Source organism: Mytilus californianus, unplaced genomic scaffold (genome assembly GCF_021869535.1).
Source record: "Mytilus californianus isolate M0D057914Y unplaced genomic scaffold, xbMytCali1.0.p SCAF_2, whole genome shotgun sequence".
NCBI classification, from domain to species: Eukaryota; Metazoa; Mollusca; class Bivalvia; order Mytilida; family Mytilidae; genus Mytilus; species Mytilus californianus.
Genome location: NW_026262668.1, coordinates 133,762,301 through 133,790,153, shown reverse-complemented (window position 1 = coordinate 133,790,153; position 27,853 = coordinate 133,762,301). Strand labels below are relative to the sequence as shown.

At 33.7% G+C, this 27,853-nt stretch overlaps 1 long non-coding RNA gene across 1 annotated transcript; it reads right to left on the bottom strand.

The window, feature by feature from the left end:
* Window positions 1-548: 548 nt before the first annotated feature.
* Window positions 549-26,905, bottom strand: LOC127731091 (uncharacterized). The gene is made up of 3 exons (XR_007995491.1): window positions 26,766-26,905; window positions 18,405-18,452; window positions 549-708 (listed from the first exon to the last, which is right to left on the bottom strand). It is a non-coding gene; the product is annotated as an uncharacterized LOC127731091 (long non-coding RNA).
* Window positions 26,906-27,853: the final 948 nt, after the last annotated feature.

Sequence of the window (27,853 nt, the reverse complement as noted above, 5' to 3'; positions counted from 1 at the left end):
GAACAAGAATAAGATAAAAGAGATGAAAACTCAGATTTCATAAATGGGAAAATGAGGGTCAAATTAGTGTTTGGGTTTCTCTTACAAAATGCAGAACAAAGTGTCAGAAACGATTACATGTCATCACTAAGTGGACATCAAAGCTTTGTATGGTATATGCAAAACGATGCTCCAATATCTCTCTAAAAATGTGTTATTAAAATTGCATTATACCTCAATTGGTCTATCTCACTATACGTCAAATGGTGGGTTATACGACAATTGAGGTATGACATAAAAACTGTGTCGACAATTTGTAAACAGAGAAGGAGGAACACAAATCAATTATTTCAAGAATCGCATTAAAAAGTCTCAGTTTGTCACTGATCTGATTTCGCTCTGGACCTTTGATTAGGGAATTTGTTGTTCCCAAGTATGATCTTCATGAGATATCGCTTTTTCAGATTGTTGTTGGACATTGTATTTAAGGGTTTGATTAAGTGTTGTCCTAATAATGTTTCGAGATTTATATTTTACTAGAAACCACCACATATTGCACTTACCTATTCATACTACCAAGTTTTATGGCTGTGTATACAGAACAATCGTATCCACACATAGAAAAATCACTCCCGGGTATCTCGTTCTGACATGCCTCCTTCGCTGTGTACCACGTGACACTGTCATCAACAATGTGGAAAGTTAAATTATGGCCGAAACCGACGCCAGCTATAAAGTAAAGATTAGATCAAGGATTGCACGGTAAATTATTCAAAGTCATATGAAACATTAAGTTTCTTGAAATTATGATGTTATGAAAATTATTGAACCAATGCATGTATACTAAACTAAGTCCTCTATGCACTATTTTTTACAGTTATTACGATTTCATAACATCATCACCACCGGATATAGGTACTCCCGAAGCTGTGGAAAAAACAAATGTGAAGTCAGGTAAGGTCAAATTCTTCCTATTTTCATTATAAGGGGACGAAGTCCCCTATTACAGTAGAAAAATCAATAAAAAAAAAAATTAAAAAAATCGGGAAAATTTCCCGAAATTTTCACTGTACTAATAAACTCAAAATCGTTAACTTTTTTTTTTTGTAACTTTTTTTAATTCCCGCATTTGCGCAGAAATCTACTTCTTTCTTTCGGTCTCGTGTGTCATGAGACTTTGAGTGAAATATATATTTATCAGTCCAGTAAAATATAGGAAGGAACACAATAACAATTTCATTTCTAATTATTCTTTGATATGAAAAAACGTTACCTGATGAAAGCGTTTCTTTATTTACATTGAATATGACGTCATAACTAAAATAACGTCACAACTAAAATCCCCAACAACAGAACCAAAATCGGAAACGTTACGGTATTTCCGTTTCTTTTTTAACAGATTTAAAACTTAAATATGTTTTAATTAAAACAAATAATTTATATAGACTTCGTCCCCTTTCACAGGTAATGCCTACCTCATATTATTTTACGTTTTGCTGACAAGTAAAGTTTTATGATACTGATTCCTAATAATGTAGTTACAATTTAGGGCTGATCATGATCCTTTATTGGGGTTCTCTCTCTTTACATCGTCAGAATCGGATAGGGGATACCTGTTTAACGAAGCATGTGACTAGTTTAAACTTTATCCTTCAACTATTCATTTGACGTTTTCGTAGAACAAAGGCATATCATGTGTACCAGCTGAAACAGGAAGTACAAAACTTAATTGTTTAATGTATGCCGATGATGTTGTGCTTCTTTCTACTAGTCAATTAGGATCGAGTAGATGTTTAAATAAATTAGAAGAATATTGTAAAAGTTGGTGTATTCAGGTTAATATTTAGAAAATAAAAATTGTTATTTTTAACAAAGGTGGTAAAATGATTAACCCTTAGAGTGCCATGCTTTTTTTTTTGGTAGAATACCGTTTTATTTTGATGGTGAACCAATTGAAAATGTTAGAAAATATAAATATTTAGGTGTTATTGTTTCTGCGTCTGGAAGTTTTTCTACGACTCGATATGATTTGTATCAAAGGGGGTTAAAAGCTTTCTTCAAGTTAAAAAGTACTTTCGGTAAAAACATCCCGAAAATTGATAGTTGTTTACATATCTTTGACCACACAATAAAGCCGATTTTAACATATGGCTTAGAAATTAGTAAGCTGGTTCTCGGCTGACTACTGCACTTTGTTCATAGACAGGGGAACTTGTACTTTTAATTTTTCGAAATGTCAAACAGACATTTTCCTCTTTGAAATTGAGAAAAAATTTAGTAAGTTTGATTGCGAGAACTTAAGTTTAAAGTTCTACGAATACATTCTCGGGGTAAATAAAAAGTCATGTAATTTAGCTGTTGTGGAGACAGGTAAACGAATATTTGCGAAAGTAAAACTATCGATGGACGTCCGCAAAGCTTCAAATGCAATACTGTTATCTTCATCTAATGTTAAATAAAAAAATCTTTCAATTTTAGTCATTATTTCCATGTAAAATTTTCATTAAAGGAAAATTCCGCAAAATGATGTTATCTTCTTTGGCGCCTAAACTAGTTGACGTCATGGTTATGTTTCCGGCATCAAACGTAAATACCCGGCGTTTTCTGGCTTCTTGCTTGCTTCAGAATGTAATAAAATTTGATAAAAAAAAAGATTTCTAGGAGCAAAATGTGAGTTTTTTTGCTTATTATTGGAGAAATCACATGTCAATACATTCTTGTATTAAAAATGTCGGTTTCCTGTAGGTTGGTTCCCTCCGTAAAATATTCAGTATGCCTTCGGAATATACAAATCAAGCTTGTCAATAAAGGCCGGGTACCAGTCTACAGACAGGGAGATATAGAAGAATTTTACGCTTATTGTCATCCAATCAGAACCATTGATACAAAATAATTGCATTAGAATTTTATAAAATGGTTTAGAAGTAAGGAAGGGAATATCCGCCATAATTATACATTTCTTAATTTGTTAAATGCAATTTCTTAGTTTGTAACATGCAATTTCTTTATTTGTAAAATGTAATTTCTTAATTTGTAACATGTATTTTTTACATCCGTTACATGAATTTCTACATTTCTTGATTTGTGAAATGTAATTTCTTAACGTATAAATGCAATTTCTTAATTTGTTAACGTATTTTCTTCGTTCGTTACATGAAACTCTACATTTCTTAAATAGTGAAATGTAATTTCTTTGTTCGAGTCACGTTTTGGGAGAATGTGTCAGTGTAATTGTTACCACTGCCAGCCAATGAGAAGTTTCGTTTCTTAAGAAAAACTACAAGTTAAAAATCAACAGGTTACAAATCAAGAAGTTTCACATATCAAGAAGTTTTACAAATCAAGCATGAAATAGTTCCACAATATTCCGCACAAGGTCGCTGTTGATCCATGTCAACTCGTACCTTAGCTCGTACTTTTTCTGCTGGGAAACAATACATTCACTCTGTGGTTCAAGTTTTAAAATTCTAATAACTTTCTTAAACTATCCTGGATTTGTACCAAACTTGGACAGAAGCTTGTTTATGATCATAAGATAGTATCCAGAAGTAAATTTTGTAAAAATGAAATTCCATTTTTCCGTATTTTACTTATAAATGGACATAGTTTTCTGCTGGGATACAATACATTCACTCCGAGGTTAAAGTTTTTTTTAAAATTTTAATAACTTTCTTATACTATCCTGGATTTGTACCAAACTTGGACAGAAGCTTGTTTATGATTAAAAGCTAGTATCTAGAAGGAAATTTTTTGTTAAAATTTTGTACCTGTTTATCTGTATTTTACTTATAAATGGACTTAGTTTTTCTTCCAGTTAACATTAAATACAGTCTGCAGTTAAATTTTTAAGATTTATAAACTATCCTGGATTTTTACCAAACTTGGACAGAAGCTTCTTAAAATAGAAAAAAAACAGTATTGAGAGGAATATTTTTATTGATGTTTTTCCTCATTTTTGTTGAGCCTGCGATTTACAGCAAAAGTAGGCGAGACACTGGGTTCCGCGGAACCCTTACGATTTTTTTATCTGAACACGATTTTTTCATTAAATATTAAAGGGTGTCTTTTACATGGTAAAATTACACTACTGTCTTATGGTATGTATGTACATTCTTTTAAACCAGGTGTATTCATAATCACATGTCCCAAGTCCGAAGCATGTTGTTTAGTGGTTGTCTTTTTTTGGTGCAGTTCATATTTGCTTTTTGTTTCTGGTTTGAAGTTAAATTAGATCTGTTTGTTTTTTCCTGTTTAAATTGTTTTATAACAGTGTTTTGGGGCCCTCGGTAGGATGCTGTCCAATGTGAGCCAAGCTTTTGTGTTGAAGGCTGAATTATAACCTATAATTGCTAATTTTGACTACACTGTGTTTTGATGGAGAGTTGTCTTCCTACCACACTTAAAAAGATATTCCCTGACATTTGACAAATCCATTAGAATAATCGAGATATTGAAATTGAACTGAAGTTGCCTAGTAGGTTTCTTACATTGACCCGGCTATCCCTTTTCTCTCTTGCTGGATAGTTTTATACTGGTCATTTGGGGGCACTGTGTAGCCTACTGATCAGTGAGATGGCTCAAAATCTTCTTATACTATATTACATTTTCGTACTTAATATATTAAAACCGAAAATTCATCCTCTAATCGTCTTTATGAAATAATAATTATTTATTTTTATTTTGACGAACATTTTGAAGAGCATTAATTACTACAGGCCGAACATATAGTTAGATAATCTGTTCCCTGACCAAGATAACTATAAATAGAAATTATTTTTTCTGATCTCTGCCTGCATCTGTCATCACTCGGTGTCTATTAATTAATAGACATTTGATAAGGAAATAACGTTGCAATATTTAAACAAAGAAAATTGCAATTTTAAAGAAAATAAAAACTATTCAAGGACGTATATCAATTTAGATTATATACGTCCTTGGTCTATCCTAGACGTAAAATTTCAATAAAGTGCAAGAAAGACTTCATTCTAATTTCAGTGTTGTCCTTTAGTTAGTCCCACAAGGACGTTGAGGTATGAAAATTATGAAATAGCCTGCTTCGTACATTATGTACATTTTCCCTAGACTCGGAATCTTAAGTGAAATGCTACATTGTAGTAATACTTCTTTTATAGATTTTAGTTTTAACAAATCTCGTTTCGAATATAAATCGCATTGTTTACATGTACGTGAAATCTTATCTCATATCTAAACACAGCTGCTTTCAACGTTTGACTCTGATTAGAATAACTACGCGTATATGTAAGGTAAATATTAGCAGCTTGTAATTGCGTGCAAGGAAGTATTCAAATGCTTATTAAAGTAGCTTGCGTCATAATAAATTTCGCATGATATGTAACATATCTCTATAGCAACTTTAAGATGCTAATGATTCAACAGGTCAAATAATAAGCTATTGCGCATGTATATGAAAGGTGGCCATAGAAAGAAACAGATGTATTCCGAATAACATCCGGTGTTCCGAAAGACTACGGACATCGTCCAATATATACTGCGTAAACCCTCAGGGGTTTACGCAACAATATAGCAGGTGCTAGCAAAAATATTCCATCATCATCAACTCCTTGTAAAAGTGACCGTCCAAAACTTAACATTGATATGCCATCTATCACTCACCATAGTTTATCATCGTCAGATGGCAATAGTATTATATATGAGCCAGAGTCGCCTTTAACTTCAGAAAATGATCATGTAACTTCTAAATACACCAAGAGTGGATCCAACTTCTCCGAAAGTGATAACACCATTAATTATCCCAAAAATCCATTCAATTGTTTGGTAATTAACTTTCAGAGTATATTTAATGAAAAAACTGACTTGTACAACATAATATCTAGCATGGAGCCAGACGTTATAATAGGTAACGAAACCCATCTAAATCCAGACAACTTAGATGCAGAAATCCTTCCATATGATATCCCAAATGAACATAAATACAAAACCTATCGAAAGGACAGGAAAACCTTATAAGAGAGCCAAAATCACCTATAGAGGCATTAGATCAGTTAGAACTGTCGATTTCACGAATTTTTACATCAAAGATATATAGGAAATGTAAAATATTCCTTGGTGGAGATTTCAATCTCGGAGATATTGACTGGGACAGTGGTTGTGTGCGAACAGGAGCTAGAGATAAAGCACATTGTGAAAAACTTGTCTCAATACTAAATCAACATAGCCTTGAACAAATTAACACCTTACCAACACGGCAAGACAGGATGCTAGACCTTTTCACAACATCTCAGCCTAGTCTTGTTCAAAAGTACTTCACTTGTCCCCCTATCGGAATGAGTGACCATGACACATGTCAGGTCATCTAACCAAACCAAGATAACCAGAACTGTCTATAACTATAAGAAAGCTAACTGGGAAAAAGCAATAGAGCAAATGTCGGAGATCAGCAATTTTTTTCTCTCAGACGAAAGAAGATCATCATCTGTGGAAGAGAATTGGACGTTTTTTAAAACATCTGTTTTTGAAGTTATGGACAAATGGATCCCAAGAAGTCACTAAAGAAGAAACAAGATCTACCATTGATGTCAAAGGAAATTAAAAGAATGACCCGAAAGAAAGAACGACTGTATAAACAAGCACTTAAGAAAGAACGATTGTATAAACAAGCACTTAAGAAAGAACGATTGTATAAACAAGCACTTAAGAAAGAACGATTGTATAAACAAGCACTTAAAAACGACTGTATAAACAAGCACTTAAGGAAGAACGATTGTATAAACAAGCACTTAAGAAAGAACGATTGTATAAACCAGCACTTAAGAAAGAAAGAACGATTGTATAAACAAGCACTTAAGAAAGGAAGAACGATTGTATAAACCAGCACTTAAGAAAGAAAGAACGATTGTATAAACCAGCACTTAAGAAAGAAAGAACGATTGTATAAACAAGCACTTAAGAAAGGAAGAATGATTGTATAAACCAGACTTAAGAAAGAAAGAACGCTTGTATAAACAAGCACTTAAGAAAGAACGATTGTATAAACAAGCACTTAAGAACGATTGTATAAACAAGCACTTATGAACGATTGTATAAACAAGCACTTAAGAAAGAACGATTGTATAAACAAGCACTTAAGAACGATTGTATAAACAAGCACTTAAGAACGAACGATTGTATAAACAAGCACTTAAGAAAGAACGATTGTATAAACAAGCACTTAAGGACGATTGTATAAACAAGCACTTAAGAAAGAACGATTGTATGTTAAGCACTTAAGAACGATTGTATAAACAAGCATTTAAGAAAGAACGATTGTATAAACAAGCACTTAAGAACGAACGATTGTATAAACAAGCACTTAAGAAAGAACGACTGTATAAACAAGCACTTGAGAACGATTGTATAAACAAGCACTTAAGAAAGAACGACTGTATAAACAAGCACTTAAGAAAGAACGACTGTATTAACAAGCACTTAAGAAAGAACGACTGTATAAACAAGCACTTAAGAAAGAAAGAACGACTGTATAAACCAGCACTTCAGAAAGAAAGAACGATTGTATAAACAAGCACTTAAGAAAGAACGATTGTATAAACAAGCACTTAAGAAAGAACGACTGTATAAACAAGCACTTGAAAACGACTGTATAAACAAGCACTTAAGAAAGAACGATTGTATAAACAAGCACTTAAGAAAGAACGATTGTATAAACAAGCACTTAAGAAAGAACGACTGTATAAACAAGCAATTAAGAACGACTGTATATACAAGCACTTAAGAAAGAACGATTGTATAAACAAGCACTTAAGAAAGAACGATTGTATAAACAAGCACTTAAGAAAGGAAAAACCAGCAAAGAAGCAGAAAATTTCAAACAATTCAGAAAGACTCTCCGTAATGACCTTCATACATCTTACCATAAATACCTGAATAACCCGTTAGATCCCGAAAAAGATACAACATCGAAAACCTTTTGGAAATACATAAAATCCAGGAAGCAGGATACAATGAGCGTCGGAACACTGAAAGCCGAAGATAAAATAGCCGAAACACCAAACGAGAGGGCAGATATGTTAAACAACCAATTTGTATCTGTGTTTACCAACGAAAATAATCATCAAATTCCAGACAAGGGTCCATCTCCATACAAACCCATGAACAACATTCAAATAACAGACAAAGGAGTAAAAAAATTCATAGAACGCCTAAACGAAAAGAAAGCCAGTAATCCCGATATTACATTCCTCAAAGAAACAGCAGAGGCTATAACACCAATACTATCCTATATATTCCAACAGTCATTAGATACTGGAGATATACCGAAAGACTGGAAAAATGCAAACATTGTTCCAATTTCCAAGAAAGGCGACATATCTTAGCCTGCAAACTACCGACCAGTGTCTCTAACAGCAGTCATATCAAAAATGCTAGAACACATCAACGTATCCCAGATAATGGACCACCTAGATGGACAGAATATCCTACATAACAACCAACATGGTTTCCGTGCATAAAGATCATGTAAAACACAGCTACTAATAACAACAGACGACATAGCAAAACACCTAAACCAAGGAAACAAGTGGATATGGGAATATTAGACTCCTCAAAAGCGTTTGATAAAGTTCCTCACACCAGATTGTCAAACAAACTCCATCATTACGGGATACAAGGTAATATACGTAGATGGATAGACAGTTTCCTGAATGACAGACAACAACAGGTTGTAGTAGCTAACGCAACATCCTATACGGCGCCAGTAACATCAGGTGTTCCACAGGGGACTGCGCTTGGACCCACACTTTTCTTGATTTACATCAACGACCTCCCTGATGGTTTAACATCAACTATCAGACTGTTCGCTGATGACTGTGTCATCTATAGACCCATAGAGTTGTCCATTGAAGATCACATAATACTTAAAAAAGACCTGGACACACTAGTGCAATGGAGCGAAACATGGCAGATGGAGTTTAACGTCAAGAAATGTGCCATCATGCAGTTTACAACACCAACAAAGAAAAGACTGTACCAGTACACCATGAAAGATGAGCCTTTAGAAAATGTACACCACCATCCGTACCTAGGCGTGACACCTTAAAGTATCATCTGCACATTGACAATATCTGCAAAAAGGCTTCAAGTATATTGGGATTTTTGAAACGGAACCTTAGACATTGTCCACCAAAGGTAGAGGAAGGAGCATACCAAAGTCTAGTCCGGCCGAAAGTGGAATATGCAACACCTATTTGGAATCCACAACAAAAAAACTCAGATTAAATAGATAGAACAGGTACAGCGGAATGCTGCCAGATTTATAACAAACCAACCATTCAATCCAGAGAAGCCAACCAGTGTAACATCAATTGTTCAAAGCCTCAACTGGAACACACTGGAACAAAGAAGAACCATGGCAGATGTCACCCTCATGTACAAGGTAGTTCACCAACTAATAGCTATGCCAGTACTCTACATTCCAATACCAGCTACTGTAGTAAGAACTAGAAACAGCCACAGTTTGAAATTCTTGCCATACCACTGCAGAATCAACATCCATCAACACTAATTTTTCCCAAGAACAGTTACCGCCTGGAACACTCTGTCAGAATCGGTCGTGCTCGCACCATCACTGGAGGCCTTCAAATCATCCCTCCAGGAGCACCAACCAAGGAGAACCAACATCAACTAATGAGCTTGAACTTTTGTATAGTGTACATACTTGTTATATTTTTAATCACCGGAGCTACATTTTTATTCGATTGTTTGCGCACATCACACACACTTACATGCACACAAGTCCTCGTTATTAGATGTCCAGTATGGATTTTGACGAGTAATGAAGTTGAAGTTGAAGTTGCGGTTGCCGAAGTTCTAGCGAGGGGTCTCGTGGTTAAGGTCACTGTATACGGAAAAGCTATCGGCGAATTAGAGTACGGCAAGACAATAATTCAATAGCAACACATTTCTGAAGATTTTGATAAGATAAAGAATTTTCTTTTCAAAGAAAGTTTGTGTACACGTGTTTAGTAGTAAACCTAAGCCATTCAAGTATATAAAACATATTCAACTTTTTTTTTAAATTTGAAATATCATATGACTTTAAAGGGCTGTTATAATCTCATATTTCAATTGTAATTAATAATACTGTGTTTAAGTATCAGAGCTGTAGTTACAAAGTATTTATAATGAAAATAACTCATCAGTAACTCTCATGTTTGTCTATTTTAACTGAGCTATTGGTACTTGAACAGACATCAGTTTTACTTTTTAACTTTTATTTTCTTAAATTCCCAGACTTGTCTTTAATTTATCCATTATTAATGACAAAGTTAATAAGCAAAAAAAAAAAACACGTAGCATCAACGAATAAATATTGGGTATTAAAGTAATATGTTATGTCTGATGTTTAAGAAAAAGTTGGGGGCTAAAAACCGTAAGGCAATGAAAACAGGCAATACAATTGCTAAAAAAATAAACGGCAAAAAGGAAAACACCGTCACCAAAATACTTCAAAGAAAACTAAAGATGAGATAAACGTAGATTGTTAATGAGATACATGTAGATGGTTAATGAGGTACATTGTACATGTTGATGGTTAATGAGGTACATTTAGATGGTTAATGGGGTACATTTAGATGGTTAATGGGGTACATGTTGATGGTTAATGAGGTACATGTAGATAGTTAATGGGGTACATGTTGATGGTTAATGAGGTACATTTAGATGGTTAATGAGGTACATGTTGATGGTTAATGGGGTACATGTTGATGGTTAATGAGGTACATTTAGATGGTTAATGAGGTACATGTTGATGGTTAATGGGGTACATGTTGATGGTTAATGAGGTACATTTAGATGGTTAATGAGGTACATGTTGATGGTTAATGGGGTACATGTTGATGATTAATGAGGTACATTTAGATGGTTAATGAGGAACATGTAGATAGTTAATGATGTACATGTAGATAGTTAATGATGTACATTTAGATGATTAATGAGGTACATGTTGATGGTTAATGGGGTACATGTTGATGGTTAATGAGGTACATTTAGATGGTTAATGAGGTACATGTTGATGGTTAATGGGGTACATGTTGATGGTTAATGAGGTACATTTAGATGGTTAATGAGGTACATGTTGATGGTTAATGGGGTACATGTTGATGATTAATGAGGTACATTTAGATGGTTAATGAGGAACATGTAGATAGTTAATGATGTACATGTAGATAGTTAATGATGTACATTTAGATGATTAATGAGGTACATGTTGATGATTAATGAGGTACATTTAGATGGTTAATGAGGTACATTTAGATGGTTAATGAGGTACATGTAGATAGTTAATGGGGTACAGAGGTACATGTAGATAGTTGATGGGGTACATGTTGATGGTTAATGGGTTACATGTTGATGGCTAATGGGGTACATGTTGATGGTAAATGGGGTACATGTAGATAGTTAATGGGGTACATGTTGATGGTTAATGGGGTACATGTTGATGGTTAATGGGGTACATGTTGATGGTTAATGGGGTACATGTTGATGATTAATGGGGTACATGTTGATGGTAAATGGGGTACATGTAGATAGTTAATGGGGTACATGGTGATGGTTAATGGGGTACATGTTGATGGTTAATGAGGTACATGTTGATGGTTAATGAGATACATTTAGATGGTTAATGAGGTACATGTTGATGGTTAATGGGGTACATGTTGATGGTAAATGGGGTACATATAGATAGTTAATGGGGTACATGTTGATGGTTAATTGGGTACATGTTGATGGTAAATGGGGTACATGTTGATGGTTAATGAGGTACATTAAGATGGTTAATGGGGTACATGTTGATGGTTAATAAGGTACATGTAGATAGTTAATGAGGTACATGTTGATGGTTAATGAGGTACATTTAGATGGTTAATGAGGTACATTTAGATGGTCAATGAGGTACATGTTGATAGTTAATGAGGTACATTTAGATGGTTAATGGGGTACATTTAGATGGTTAATATGGTACATGTAGATAGTTAATGAGGTACATTTAGATGGTTAATGGGGTACATGTTGATGGTTAATAGGGTACATGTTGATGGTTAATGAGGTACGTGTAGATAGTTAATGGGGTACATGTTGATGGTCAATGAGGTACATTTAGATGGTTAATGGGTACATGTTGATGGTTAATGAGGTACATGTTGATGGTTAATGAGGTAGATGTTGATGGTTAATGAGGTACATTTAGATGGTTAATGGGGTACATTTAGATGGTTAATGGGGTACATGTAGATAGTTAATGGGGTGCATGTTGATGGTTAATGAAGTACATTTAGATGGTTAATGAGGTACATGTAGATAGTTAATGAGGTATATGTAGATAGTTAATGAGGTACATTAAGATGGTAAATGGGGTACATGTTGATGATTAATGAGGTACATTTAGATGGTTAATGAGGTACATGTAGATAGTTAATGAGGTACATGTTGATGGTTAATGGGGTACATGTTGATGGTTAATGAGGTACATTGAGATGGTTAATGGGGTACATGTAGATAGTTATTGAGGTACATGTTGATGGTTAATGGGTTACATGTTGATGGTTAATGGGGTACATGTAGATAGTTAATGAGGTACATTTAGATGGTTAATGGGGTACATGTTGATGGTTAATGAGGTACATGTAGATAGTTAATGAGGTACATTTAGATGGTTAATGGGGTACATGTTGATGGTTAATAGGGTACATGTTGATGGTTAATGAGGTACGTGTAGATAGTTAATGGGGTACATGTTGATGGTCAATGAGGTACATTTAGATGGTTAATGGGTACATGTTGATGGTTAATGAGGTACATGTTGATGGTTAATGAGGTACATGTTGATGGTTAATGAGGTACATGTTGATGGTTAATGAGGTACATTTAGATGGTTAATGGGGTACATTTAGATGGTTAATGGGGTACATGCAGATAGTTAATGGGGTGCATGTTGATGGTTAATGAAGTACATTTAGATGGTTAATGAGGTACATGTAGATAGTTAATGAGGTACATGTAGATAGTTAATGAGGTACATTAAGATGGTAAATGGGGTACATGTTGATGATTAATGAGGTACATTTAGATGGTTAATGAGGTACATGTAGATAGTTAATGAGGTACATGTTGATGGTTAATGGGGTACATGTTGATGGTTAATGAGGTACATTGAGATGGTTAATGGGGTACATGTAGATAGTTATTGAGGTACATGTTGATGGTTAATGGGTTACATGTTGATGGTTAATGGGGTACATGTAGATAGTTAATGAGGTACATTTAGATGGTTAATGGGGTACATGTTGATGGTTAATGAGGTACATGTTGATGGTTAATGAGGTACATTTAGATGGTTAATGGGGTACATTTAGATGGTTAATGGGGTACATGTTGATGGTTTATGAGGTACATGTAGATAGTTAATGGTGTACTTGTTGATGGTTAATGAGGTACATTTAGATGGTTAATGAGGTACATTTAGATGGTTAATGGGGTACATTTAGATGGTTAATGGGGTACATGTTGATGGTTAATGAGGTACATTTAGATGGTTAATGGGGTACATTTAGATGGTTAATTGGGTACATGTTGATGGTTAATGAGGTACATGTTGATGGTTAATGGGGTACATTGAGATGGTTAATGAGGTACATGTTGATGGTTAATGGGGTACATTTAGCTGGTTAATGGGGTACATGTTGATGGTTAATGGGGTACATGTAGATAGTTAATGGGGTACATGTTGATGGGGTACATGTTGATGGTTAATGGGGTACATGTTGATGCTTAATGAGGTACATTTAGATGGTTAATGGGGTACATGTTGATGGTTAATGAGGTAAATGTTGATGGCTAATGAGGTACATTTAGATGGTTAATGGGGTACATTTAGATGGTAAATGGGGTACATGTTGATGGTTAATGGGGTACATGTTGATGGTTAATGAGGTACATTTAGATAGTTAATGAAGTACATGTAGATAGTTAATGAGGTACATTTAGATGGTTAATGGGATACATGTAGATAATTAATGAGGTTCATGTTGGTGGTAAATGGGGTACATGTAGATAGTTAATTGGGTACATGTAAATAGTTAATAGGGTACCTGTAGATAGTTAATGGGGTACATGTAGGTAGTTAATGAGGTACATCTAGATTGTTAATAAGGTATATGTAGTTAGTTAATGAGGAACATTTAAATGGAGAATGAGATACACATAGATGGTTAATGAGGTACCGGTAGATGTTTTATGGGATACCTTAATTAAGATGGTTAATAAGGTGCCAGTAGATGCTCACGAAGGAACACCAAACATAATACTATGAGAAAATTTTAACAAGGGGTATTTATCTTTTGAAGATGTGACTCTTTAACATTTATTTATGTTCTTTTACCATGATTATTGTCCCCCCTCGCGACGCATTACAGGGGGACAAATAAATACCGGACATCCGTCCGACCGGTCTTGTAAGCGCTCCCAGATGTAAAATTCTTGCCAGAATTAAAAATCGTATTTTATATCAAATGTTTATTTCAGTAATATCTAGGACAATTTCGAAAATCAGTTCCGATCAACTATTTTTTTTTAAGTTATGCTCCTTGGAAAACTCCATTGTAAGCGCTCTCAAGAATACATTTTTTGTCAGCAATGTATGGGACAAGTTAAAAAAATCAGTGCTTGTCAAATTTTTTTCAAGAGGTATGTCACTTAGAAATGTAATACTTAGAAATGTAATTTCTAAAGAAAAGTGCATTGTAAGCGTCCTCACGTGTACAATTCTTGTCAGATATGTATGAAAATTACAGCAAAACTTGATATCAGCAATGTCTCCTGACATGTTCATTAATCAGTGCCTATCAACTGTTTTAAAAGATTTATGTCCCTTGGAAATGTTTTTAATTATATGGAATATTGCAAAAATTTTAAGGAACCAAAACATATTATTTCAGTATCTTTGCTAATTTTAAAACCTTTTATACCTCCACTGCCTCAGAATTTTGATCTTTAGGGATAACTGTTGATCCAGAAATGCACAAAGAACATATTTTACTTTGATTTCTATACTAATATAGATGTGAGGATATAGACTTGCGTTCCTTATACTAATACAGATGTGAGGATATAGACATGCGTTCCGTATATTCTGTAGCATCTGAAATACCAATTCAAGTTTTATTACTTTTCTTGTTGATTGCGGTTGAAAGTGGCGGGTTAAGCAATTCCGAAAGTTTTAAGCTACCATGTGTGTAAGTGCCTTTACAAATCCGGAATTTCTTCGGCAACATTGCTACTGTTATTTCAAAAGAGAGGCGAATGATACCAAAGGGACATTCAAACTCACAGGTCGAAAATAAACTGACGACGCATTGATAAAAAGAAAAAAAGACAAACAAACAAACAAACAACAGTACACAAAATACAACATAGAAAACTAAAGACTGAGCAACACGAACCCAACCAAAAAACTGGGGGTGCTCTCAGGTGCTCCTGAAGGGTAAGCAGATCCTGCTCCACATGTGGCACCCGTCATGTTGCTCATGTTAGTACAAACCAAGTCGAATTCGGTAGGTCACATATTGCGGGAAAAGGGGACGGGATTGTAATTACAACAATTGGAACATATCCGTTGTCATCTGTGAAACAGATATTCCATAACGTCAACCAACTCGTGATGTGATGGCGTTCTTAGAATTTACGAAGGAATAATTTCAACTTCACCACCTGGAACTTTTGGTTTAATAGCTTCCTTGTGAGCAGCAACACTCTATCAAGGAAATCATAATACTAAATAGGAAATACAAGTCCTGGAATATCGGATCAACTGGGAGATATATACTGCGTATGAAGGCGATTCTGGAATGTTGCAATATAGAAATGGACATTTTAAGATTTTGTTTAGAAAAGTGTTGTTTTCTATCGCCTCTGAGGAGCTAAATCACCACTAGTCTAAGAACTTGAATGCGATGGGTGCTCGTTTGTCGTTAAAGATGACATATGACCTAAGATCCATATTTCAGATCGCATCCTGTCCTATATGGTTAATGTAAAGAGTTTTGAAATGTTCCACTCTTAACGGTGGCTAGCTTACACCCCTCCCTTTTTCCCTCCTTTCTCCTTTTGAAATTCTGTATCCACATCTGGATTTCATGTCTTTATGACGTTAACTCAACACATCCCTTTGTTCATAACTAACAGTAATTAAATACTCTTTCATAACAACGGAAGTTTTTAATGCAAAATCAATATCCTATTATTTGTTATATATACCTAGTAAAGGAAATTGCTTTTATAAAGATTCTTTAATGTTTTCAAATACAAGTACAAAATTGATTTCAATTGATACAAACATTTTAAACGATGAACTTTATGAACACACAGAGTGTACGGTAGACCATTCAATACTAAAAAAAATACTAAAATAAGGTGTCAGGTAAAACTAACTTTGTAATACGCTACTGATTTAAAATGGAAAACTGTGCGGGTCGTACTTACATTAGTGTACGTTGCGCACGATATCGATGCTGGTACAAATTTGATTTTGCTACAGATTATCATCAAAAGCAATGCGTAGACTGGTCAGCTCGATAAAAGCAATGCGTAGACTGGTCTGCTCGATAAAAGCAATGCGTAGACTGGTCAGCTCGTTTAAAATAGGGGGAGATTGAGCATATAAATAGGCTTAAAATAGAGAAAAAATAAGAATTCAAATTTAAAACACCAAAAATTATAACACTTGATTACCACAATTTTCACGCAGGAACGTCATGTCCAACGTTTCATTCTGTTCACAAAAGATCAGAATTTTACGTCTGTATATTGTATTGTTTTCCGATCATCGTAAGACTCTCTAAGGTTTTTGCTTTTGTTATAGTTATTGGCATGTTAAAGCAAAATCCACATCAATGAAATTGTTAACCGGAAAATGGCTTGTTTGAAAACGGTCTGAGAAAAAGTATATGCAAAGTAAGCATACATCGGGTTAATGCATTTGTATCAGAAACGCTGAGAGGAATAATATTTATAGTAAATAAAGCACATTTACTTTATTTCTCGTTCGTGATGTTCTTTTGCCGGAAACATGAGTATCATCACTACCACAATGACTTCAAAAAGTATAACCATCTTGTCACAACGGAAAGAAACGGTAAAATAGTTTCAATTTATATTTCGACGGGCTATATATCAAATAAGTAGGATTTGATCATATAAAATAAAAACGGTACTAAAAGTACATACGCTTTTCTATCTTAAACAAAATAGTTTAGAACATTTTCTGTTAGGAAACGAGATTTTCAGATCGTATCAAAAAGTATAGCCGTTTTGTCACAACGTCCACAAAACGTATTTGATGTCAAGCTGGTGTTCTAAAATTTATATTATGATTATTTGTTTCTAGTTTTTTTAATAAAAGTGTGAAATATAAGCTATAGAATAAACCACTTAAAAACAATGAGTTTAAAGTTACAAATTAAATGTTGATCAAATGTTATTTAAAAATTAATATAGGGATCATTGTTTTCGAGTACATTTTGTTTTACTTAAGGTCGAGGAGCAGTGAAGGGGCTATGTCACATGCAGATTTTGGTAAAATTTTACATACAACTTTGTCTTGTTGAACTATAACTGAAAATCGAGAAAAAAAGGCATATATCTCTTTTATTTTCTGAAATATTACTGATTGAATTCTTTCAAAATTGGTGAACATTTGTAAAGAAAGCACATAAAATCGGTGAAAAACGTTCTGAAATTTGTCACAACAAACTAACAATCACCTTTATTAATAAGTTTATTAAGTTAAAACAAAGGAAATCGTTGAAATTAAAGAATGTATTTCTTGGATTCCATTTTCCGTTAATTTTTCACGTTTTAGCAATCGTCTGGGTTATCAGATTGCTCACTCGGTACCCCCTTCATGTTATGATTAGAATTGGGGTTCGTGATGTTCAATTATATTAGCGTAGACTTTTCATCAGCTATGTATGAAGAAGTGAATATAATTCTATGTGAATGTGACGAATGCCCCACAGATTCTGTTTATTACAAAATGGTAGATGATTATTTACAGAAACAGGATGAATTGTAGATGATGTATAGTGCTAATGACCATGGCTGCCTCTTCGCCAAGGAGCTCTGCGCAACAAGTGTTGGCAAATATCCATTACTTTCACTGAGGTACAGATAGAGCTGGCTAGAATGTATCAACAACCGAAATTGGCACTAAAGATAACGCGTGCGCATGGTTCTTTATGGGAGGTGATATCGCCAAGGCTTTATTTCTTGGTATATATATTTTTTAATTCTATGTACTAGTATATTGTTTATCATCGTCAATGTTTAAGAAAGTATTAGTTGTTTTTCATCATGCATTTCAACTTTAGACCAGCATTGTAATTACTATTAGTTCTTACCTGTTATATTTATGACTTCAATTTGTTGACTTGTTTTAGATAGCAGTGCTTGAAAAGAAAACAATATTGAGCTAACAGAAAGTCATTTTTAAAGCGTCTATATCACTGATCGTTAAAAAAAATAATAGTTTAAAAATATTACAGTTAGATTAAAAAAAAAAGAAGAAGGGAATAACTTCCAACCTTTTAGGTAGAAAAGGATGCATCTTCCTACATTTTCATTGCATCAAAACAAAAAGCTGTTCTCTGAAGACACTAGATATAAAAAACAATGACAACAACAAATTCATGACATGTGCAGGAGCCTGTAATTCAGTGGTTGTCGTTGTTTACTGTCTGTATGTGCCTGTCCCTAGTCAGGAGCCTGTAATTCAGTGGTTGTCGTTGTTTACTGTCTGTATGTGCCTGGCCCTAGTCAGGAGCCTGTAATTCAGTGGTTGTCGTTGTTTGCTGTCTGTATGTGCCTGTTCCGAGCCTGTAATTCAGTGGTTGTCGTTGTTTACTGTCTGTATATGCCTGTCCCAAGTCAGGAGCCTGTAATTCAGTGGTTGTCGTTGTTTACTTTCTGTCATATTTGTCTTTCGTTTATTGGTTTGTCATAAATTAGGCCGTTGCTATTTTTCAATTGTTTCATATTGTCATGTCGGAGTCGTTAATAGCTGACTATATGGTATGGGTTTTGTTCATTGTTGAAGCCCGTACGGTAACCTATAGTTGCTTTAATAAATTTCATTTACATTCTTTTGGATGGTTTTCTCAATGGCAATCATACCACATCTGCTTATTTTACGTCATAAACATAATTGGAAAAAATATTTGTCGTATTGTCGTTTATTCAAAGCAAGTTATCTCCTAAGGGAGTAAGATCTAGGTCTGGGATGTCAATAGCCTACATGTGTGACTAAAGAGACGAGGCTAGCAAAAAATATAGAAATTAGTTTAATTGAGTGATTGTTACTTTTTTAACGTCCAGTGGCAAATGTCTCGTGCATATTCAATACAAGAATGCATTGACAATTAATAGAATAGGTAGGTTCACAAATTAACACAAAAACGGCCCCTCCTCGCCTCCTCAAAATTAACTTTTCACTCCTTAAAGTAATTTAACTTTTGTGATACAGATCACCTATTTTGTAGGATACACATAAAACTTCAAACAAAAAGAGCAGTCAAAATGAAGTCTAGAATATATATTCTATTAAAATGAAATATAATAGAATTACACTCAAGGAAAGAGGGGTGTTATTGTCCAAAATGGTAATAAAATTTCTGGCGAGAGTAGCGAGTGAATTTTTTTTTTGGAGTGTTTCATAACATAATTTCTTTTTTTTCTGGTCACACGGAGGGTGGACATACACTATGCCCTCAAAAATAACCACTGACACTAATAATGTAAAAAAAATTAAAAAAAAAAAAAATTGAAAATTTTATGCATGCGACAATGAAAATAAGGAAATGTGGTACGATTGCCAATGAGACAACTATTCACCACAGTTCAAATGAAGTGGTTGTCAGCAATTAAAGGCAACTCTAGAGCCTTCAACAATGAGAAAAACCCATACCGTATAGTCAGCTATAAAAGGCCCTGACATGAAAAATATGAAACAATTCAATTGAGAGAACGAACGGCCTAATTCATAACAAAACAATTCAAGAAAAAAAAATATGACAGACATGAACCAACGACAACCAATGAACTACAGACTGCTGACTTGGGACAGGCACATACAGAATGTGGTAGGGTTGAACATGTTTGCGGGCACCGAACTCTCCCCTAACCTGGGACAGTGGTGTAACAAACTATAAAAATGCGCTCCGCCTGGAGCAGCTGGATACGACCGCAGAGGTCGAATTCTGAACAGTTGGGGGCAAGTATGGACACAAAATTAAATATTTGACACATTATAGATTTCTGACACAGAATAAATGTGGTCAGATAACTTAAAATTTTGAAATGGGACATTTAATCTACTTAATGGTCAAATATCCAAAATCTTATTCCATGGTTAGATTCAGCATATAAACAAACCAAAAAACATGAATTTAAACAAAGTTTAATTTTGGACCCTGTGGACCTTAATATGGACTAATTTGAAAACAGGGCCCAAAATTGAAAATTCGAATGCACAGTTAGATTCAACATATCATAGAACTACAAGAATTCAGTTTTTGATGAAATCTGACAAAGTCTAATTTTGGACCCTTTGGACCTCAATGTAGACCTATTTAAAAATGTCCAAATATCCAATATAGCTAAGTAATACATGGTAAAAACCTCAAACAATTGAAGACTTTAAATTAATCCTCATTGAAATTGGTTAAAAGATTTGTATTTATTTTCAATTGAAGATTTCTTTCTGATGTGCAAAACTTTGATGTGGCGCAATACTTGGTAAATCAGTTTACAAACTAAGTATAACAATTTACACGCCCTGTTTGGTGTGTATCTCATGCCATATCAGTATTTGTTGTTTCTTTATATAGATCAGAAATAATTTATGTTAGAACCAGCTCACCCAGTATTAGAAAAGTCTTGTTTTGGCCCCTATTTGGCCTCTAGTTTCTTAACAATTAAAGCCACAACCCACAAAATCGACCCTAACCTTCTGTGTGTGGTATGAAACCTTGTGGTACAATTTCATAGAGATCCATAGACAAATACTTAAGTAACTGTCCATTAACCAGAAAAACCTTGTCCCCCCCTTTTTTTGGGCCCCTAATTCCTGAACGGTTTGGGCCATAACCCCCAAAGTCAATCCCAACCTTTCCTTTGTGGTATGGAACCTTGTGGTACAATTTCATAGAGATCCATACACTTATACACAAGTTATTGTCCGGAAACTAGAAAACGCCTTTTTTGGCCCCTTTTTGACCCCTAATACCTAAACAGTTTAACAGTATAAAATGTATTTGTACTCGCTACGAAACAAGAGAAAAGCTCGGCGAGCCTCGCTTTTCGTCTTGTTTCTAAAGCTCATACAAATAAATTTTATATTTTCCGACAATGTACATATATTGTATATCTATACAGCCCCACAACAAATAAGACACTAAGTACAGATCTGAGAGTACTCGCAGTTAGTGACAGCTACTTCAAAGCCAATAAAAAAAAATCATGAATCTAAGAAACTCAGTAAACATCCATCATCCAATGGATTTAGTGTAAAGACGTCATTAACAGTCAGAGAAGACATGACCTTATGCATTGTCAAATTACAGGTCCCAACAGATTGTAGAACCGTGAATGTGCATACAAAATAATTTTATTTACCTGTGTACGTTATTTTATTTGGCGGCATTTTGTCCAAGGTAATGGTTGTCTTTCTGATATTGTTTTACATCTAACCCCCGTGTTTTATTAATTTTGTATTTACATTGTGTCATAGATCAAATTTATTCGTTCAGTGTATGTTCACTTGTTTTTGTTAATATGTCTTTTGATTGAGTTGAGCCATTTCAATTGATATTTTATAGTGTTTCTTTCTATGTTGTGATGTTACACTGTTGTTTCAGGTTAGGGTGAAGGTTGGCGCCTATTAAAACGTTTAAAACCGCTGCATTTGTTTGCACCTGTCATAAGTCAGGAACCTGATGTTCAGTGGTTGTCGTTTGTTGACGTGGTTCATAAGTGTTTCTCGTTTCTCGTTTTTTATATAGATTAGACCGTTGGTTTTCCTGTTTGAATGGTTTTACACTAGTCATTTTTGGGGTCTTTTATAGCTTGCTGTTCGGTGTGAGCCAAGGCTCCGTGTCGAATGCCGTACTTTGACCTATAAAGGTTTACTTTTACAAATTGTGACTTGGATGGAGAGTTGTCTCATTGGCACTCATACCACATCTTCTTATATCTATATATGTATATAACAATGATATTTATTAGTTTAGTTTTAATTTACTGAAAACAAAATCAATATTTATATTAATAAAACAATATTCAAAGATCTAATTACAGTCTTGAATTGGTAACCTTTTAGAATAAGTTAATTTTAAGGATTAATTAGTTCCGAATCGTATCTAAATTTCCGGGCTCGGTAAACAACATCACTGTTAAAATGAGGCAGTTTTCTACAGTTATATAGCCAAACTTGCAAACCAAATCTTTGTATCTATGAAAGAATTTAGTAAAGGTTTTAAGTAATTTGTGGTAACAAAATACATGCCTTAATAATCAGGGATGGGGTTGATTACTTTAAAATGTAATCGATTAAATTACAATTACATTGCTACTTATTACTTATAATTACAGCTTAATTCAATTGTAATCAGTTACATTAGGTTACTTTTCTTAAAAGTAATCATGATTACTTTGGATTACTTATGCTTACATTGTATATTGCAATATTAAAGAATTTCTTATAAACTTTTTATCTTCACAACAAAAGCTAATTTTTGTGAAAATTTGTGTCTTTTTACATCTTTTATTTATTCGTCTTATTAATAATTTAGACTAGGAACTGTGTAAATTTTGATAACATAGACAAGTGCCCTTTCTCTGTAAAAGAAATAACACTGTTTTTACAAAAATTTTAGCCAACTGCAAATTTCTAATTAACAAAAAAAAAAAACAACTTAACAAATAATGAATAATGAAAAATTAATTAAGTAGTTTTATTGTCTTTGGGGATATGATTGACACATACATATGATTCTACTTCAATATGTTTGACAAACAATAGGTGAGGTATTAAAAATTAATTGTCTTAATTGCAATATCAATAAAGTTATAAGTAGTTTATTTTCATAATGTATATAATTGTTTGAAATAACTACTTAGTATTTGGAGAATGCACATATTAAATTATTTATGGAAAACAAAATTTATACAAATTGTAAAAAAAAAAATGTCCATTATTAATTAAGTGGGCTCATTTATGTTGATCATCAACGTCAAAATTGAAACTAAATTCCCTTAATGTTCTATGCTATTGATTTTGTTTTTGTTTTTTTTTTTAAGTTTTAACACAATATTGTGTAAACTAAAATTGGGGTTAATATCAGAAGTATTCCATCAGGGAACATAAAATGCTTTCAAAGCATATTCTTTTATCACAAGGACTCAATCTCACAATGAAACATTTGGAAAGGTAAATTCCTTTAGTGAACTGTTTACAAAATAAATCACACATTTCCACTCTACATGCCCAACTTGGTTATACTAAACTTGTTATATAGAAGATATGATCAATCATAGTGAATACTAGTTTGATATTTTTTTTCATTCATACTTAACATCTTCTTATTTTTATATTGTTTATCAAAAACTATTTTCATATAAAAAAATTTGTTATTAGCAAGTAATCATGTGAATGTAATCTTAAAATAATCTAACTTAACCCTGATTACACCTGATTTTTACGTTGTAATCGATTAAATTACGATTACTTGTAATCAGACATTGCATGATTACTGCTTACATGTGATTACAGCTGATCACGATTACCGATTATGATTACCCCATGCCTGTTAATAATTTACCTGTAATACATAGATTACTCTCATTGAAATCCAAAACGTCACTACAACCATGGGCATAATATTTTTTAACTATCTGTTATCTAGCACCCTTCCAAAGTCTGCCAGACTCCCCCTTCAGAATCAAATGATTCTCTCCAATACTAATCTATAAAATGGTTTCATTGTTTTGAAAAAGGCATTTTAACATCAAATCTGACTATAGACCAGAAAAATATCCAAGTTCTGAAACCAAAACAACACTGTTTAAATCAAACATGTTAAATGTGCATAACTAATGATCACTTATAATCATGCCAATACCTTTATACTGAATCTTTGGCGAAGTAGAGGCGGGGATAACAATTAAGACCTAGCTGTGAGTCAAATAAGTTACTGCTGCATAAGAACTAACAACTGTATTGTTATGTCAACGTGTATTCTAACAGAAGTTCATCTGAACACTTTGTTATAACCATTGCTACAATATAATGTTCTATTGGAACAAATATTCTCAGCAAATATTAGAATATACTAGTATCCGTTATTCCGTAAGGAGCAAAACTGTAATTTTTCTTCCAATGGAGTAATATTCCAGAACATTTCTTCCATTTGAAACTCATATTATGAAGGAACTTCTATTCCATTACAGTTACAGTAGTGTCCGGTAATTCCCCCCACTCCCATTGCTTCCGTAATTGTCGCTTCCGTGAATATGTCGTCTGCTATTTTATACATAGGAACTGTACTTATCATCACTGCATGTCAAATTTTTAAATAAAAATCCTTTATTACGAAAATATCTAGTGAAATATATGTAGAACTCAAATCTATGGTGGGTTCCAGATCTATGGCAGATTCCGAATCAATGGTAAATATGACGTCATGCCATTCCAAATCTATGGCAGATATTTTAAAATCCTAATCTATGGAAAGTTTTGTTATTTCCTAATCTATGGCGGATTTTTGTTGTTTTCAAATCTATGGCAGATTTTTGTGCAAATGGAGAACAAGGCAGAAAATATACGATCAATGACATGTCTTAAACAAGTCGAAATGTACGACAACGTGAGCATGTCTGCCTATAAACATTTGTGAAATAAACATTCCATAATGTTCAACCGAATCGTGATGGCAACCATAAAATGTCCTAAGTGTAGCAGTGATATACCATAATACAGACTTCGGGATTGAAATGGTGTATTTTCTAATATGTGCATGGTACCTGTTAAACCCATTCATTAAACCAACTAGCAAAAATGGAAGTCCCTTTAACAAACAAGAAAGCAGTTTTTTATTTTAAGTTTGACTTTTCACATTATATTTATTTGAGCGTTAATCAATCTTTTTTAACTGATGACGATTTATTAAAGTCAAAGTGGTATCCTGTAATTTCATCTCTCACTTTATATACTAGTACTTTGCCAGCCGTAGACGCTAACATATTTACTATAACTCCTTTCCTAAGATATCCACTACTGAAACAGCGGTGCCTTTCTTCATCGCGGGATTCGGACGGTATAGCACATATTGTCCCTCCTCTGGATAAAAGGTCACATCTTCCTTTAAACCATCGGCAAATTGTTCTAGAGGGAAAGCGGAAAGTGTTGCACTGTGTATTTGTTTGTAAAAATTTGTGAGTCCCGTGTTAAATATCTGTTTTTGGTTTACATTTAAAAAAAATAAAATAATCGATGTGATCGCTAGCAGCAGCGACGACGTAATGTGGCGTTATTTAATTGCGACGTTATATGTTACTCTTTTTCCCGCAAAATTACGCAATTTCAAGATCTGCCATAGATTTGGAGAAAACCAAAAACTGCCATAGATTTGATTTGTTTGGCGTTTGTAACGTCATATTTGCCATAGATTTGAAATCTGCCATAGATTTGGAACCCGCCATAGATTTGGAACCCGCCATAGATTTGAGTCCTACATGTATAATACAGTTCCTAAAGCTAACGATAATCATATTATTGCTTACAAAACTCATTTCTGACTTGAAATTTTTTTTTTGGATTATCTGGAATCTCTTTATAAGTGGTCTATTAATAAATAGATCACCTTTTCCTTTCATAAATTTGTGATAAACTGGCCCTCCATACATATTAACTGCGCATGGGCGGATTTACCGGACAAACACATTTCCGATAAAAACACAGATGACCCACTTGTTTTGTTGATAGAAGGAGAGTAGCGGATTCACCCAAGGATTGCCGATTGAAGGCATCGTATGTATAAAACTAAGCAATGGAATACAATAACATTAATCGATGACGTCACCATTTACTGTTAACGCGACGTCATGAACCCCATATGAAATCTACTGACCCCATACGGATCCAAAGGGGGTCACCACGTGACGGCGGTATTTCATACTTTAGTGAATTGATTAATATTCGAAACCGTTGCGAAGGTTGTCTCTTGATTTTGTTTTTGTTTCCTGTGTGTTTTTATAACTTACATTTTTGGTATCTTCTAATTACTGAATGTCTTATAATGACTTGTTTTGTCTTGAATTTGAAATATTTGCAACTGGACGTTAAACAAACAATGTTCAATTAATCAGAACAACCTGAGAATATTTTCCTTCTCCTCTTGGTATTTTTGTTTGTATACACATTGACATATAAACGTATGTATATTTTCCTTCTCCTCTTGGTCTTTTTTGTTTGTATACACATTGACATATAAACGTATGTATATTTACCTTCTCCTCTTGGTATTTTTGTTTGTATACACATTGACATATAAACGTATGTATATTTATCTTCTCCTCTTGGTATTTTTGTTTGTATACACATTGACATATAAACGTATGTATATTTACCTTCTCCTCTTGGTCTTTTTTGTTTGTACCCATACATATTGGCATATAAACGCCTTAATTCATTAATAAACTGTACCTACCTGAATGTAATAAAACATAAAAAGACAATTTTATCTGACATTCCATTAGACAGTCTTCCTGTAATATTGCAAAACGCAAAAACTCTCAGGAAAGGAAATACTAATGCACAAAATAATCCCCACAAAAATAAAACTAAGTGTTTTAATGTCCTTTGCGTAATCCTTCTTTTGTCATATTATTGAATTTTGTATATATATCAAATCATGAAAGCTTTATTCCTTATCGATATAAAAATGGACCAGTCTGTCTCATCCAATCCAATAAATGACAAAGTATCTTTGATCGTTTAAAGGTTTAAATCCTCATCATTAACAGATTTCAATACAAATCGGGTTTTGATATAGATTTTTTCGTTACAAATATTCCCTTTAGCGCATTTTAACATCCGCTCTATTTAGAATTGACATCAGATTAAAAGTTTTTTTAAAAGATGGACAATTATTTCTCATGTTACAAATACAAATGCGGCTATTTTTACATTGTACTTTGGTATTAGAGTATGATACAACAAACCCCACCATTAAAAAAAACAGTATATTAAATTGACAAATGTCTTGGAAATAGAACGTAATTGTTTGATATCATATGTTCACTGTCTAGAGAAAATGTTTGTCGTCACCAAATTTAGTAGTTTAAAAACCTTTACATATCAAACTGTAAAAACAAGCTGCATGGAAAACAACTTTAGATATCAAACTGAAAAACAATTACATGATACTGAAGCAAGATCTACTGTTAACCAAGATGGACATTTGTCTTGTTTAATCATTCTTGACCGATAACCTCTTCAAAGTAAAGCTATATAGGAGTATGAATGGATTCTCTGTGTTCTGTAAAAGTTATTTATTAAGAATACACATTATTCCTCAAGAAGAGGAACCAAGAAAAGCTTAAAGATTTAACAGAAGAGGATCTGTGAACACTGAGGAATCAGAAAGGTAAAAGAACTGGAGCAAAAGTTATGCGAAGACTATAAAAAGAAATAAAGAGTAGGCTTCACGAATACTTGAAGATTCAAGAGGCCAGGCTCTACAAAGACTTGAGGAACAAGAGAAGAAGTTCTGTGAACAGTGTAAAGGAACTAGAC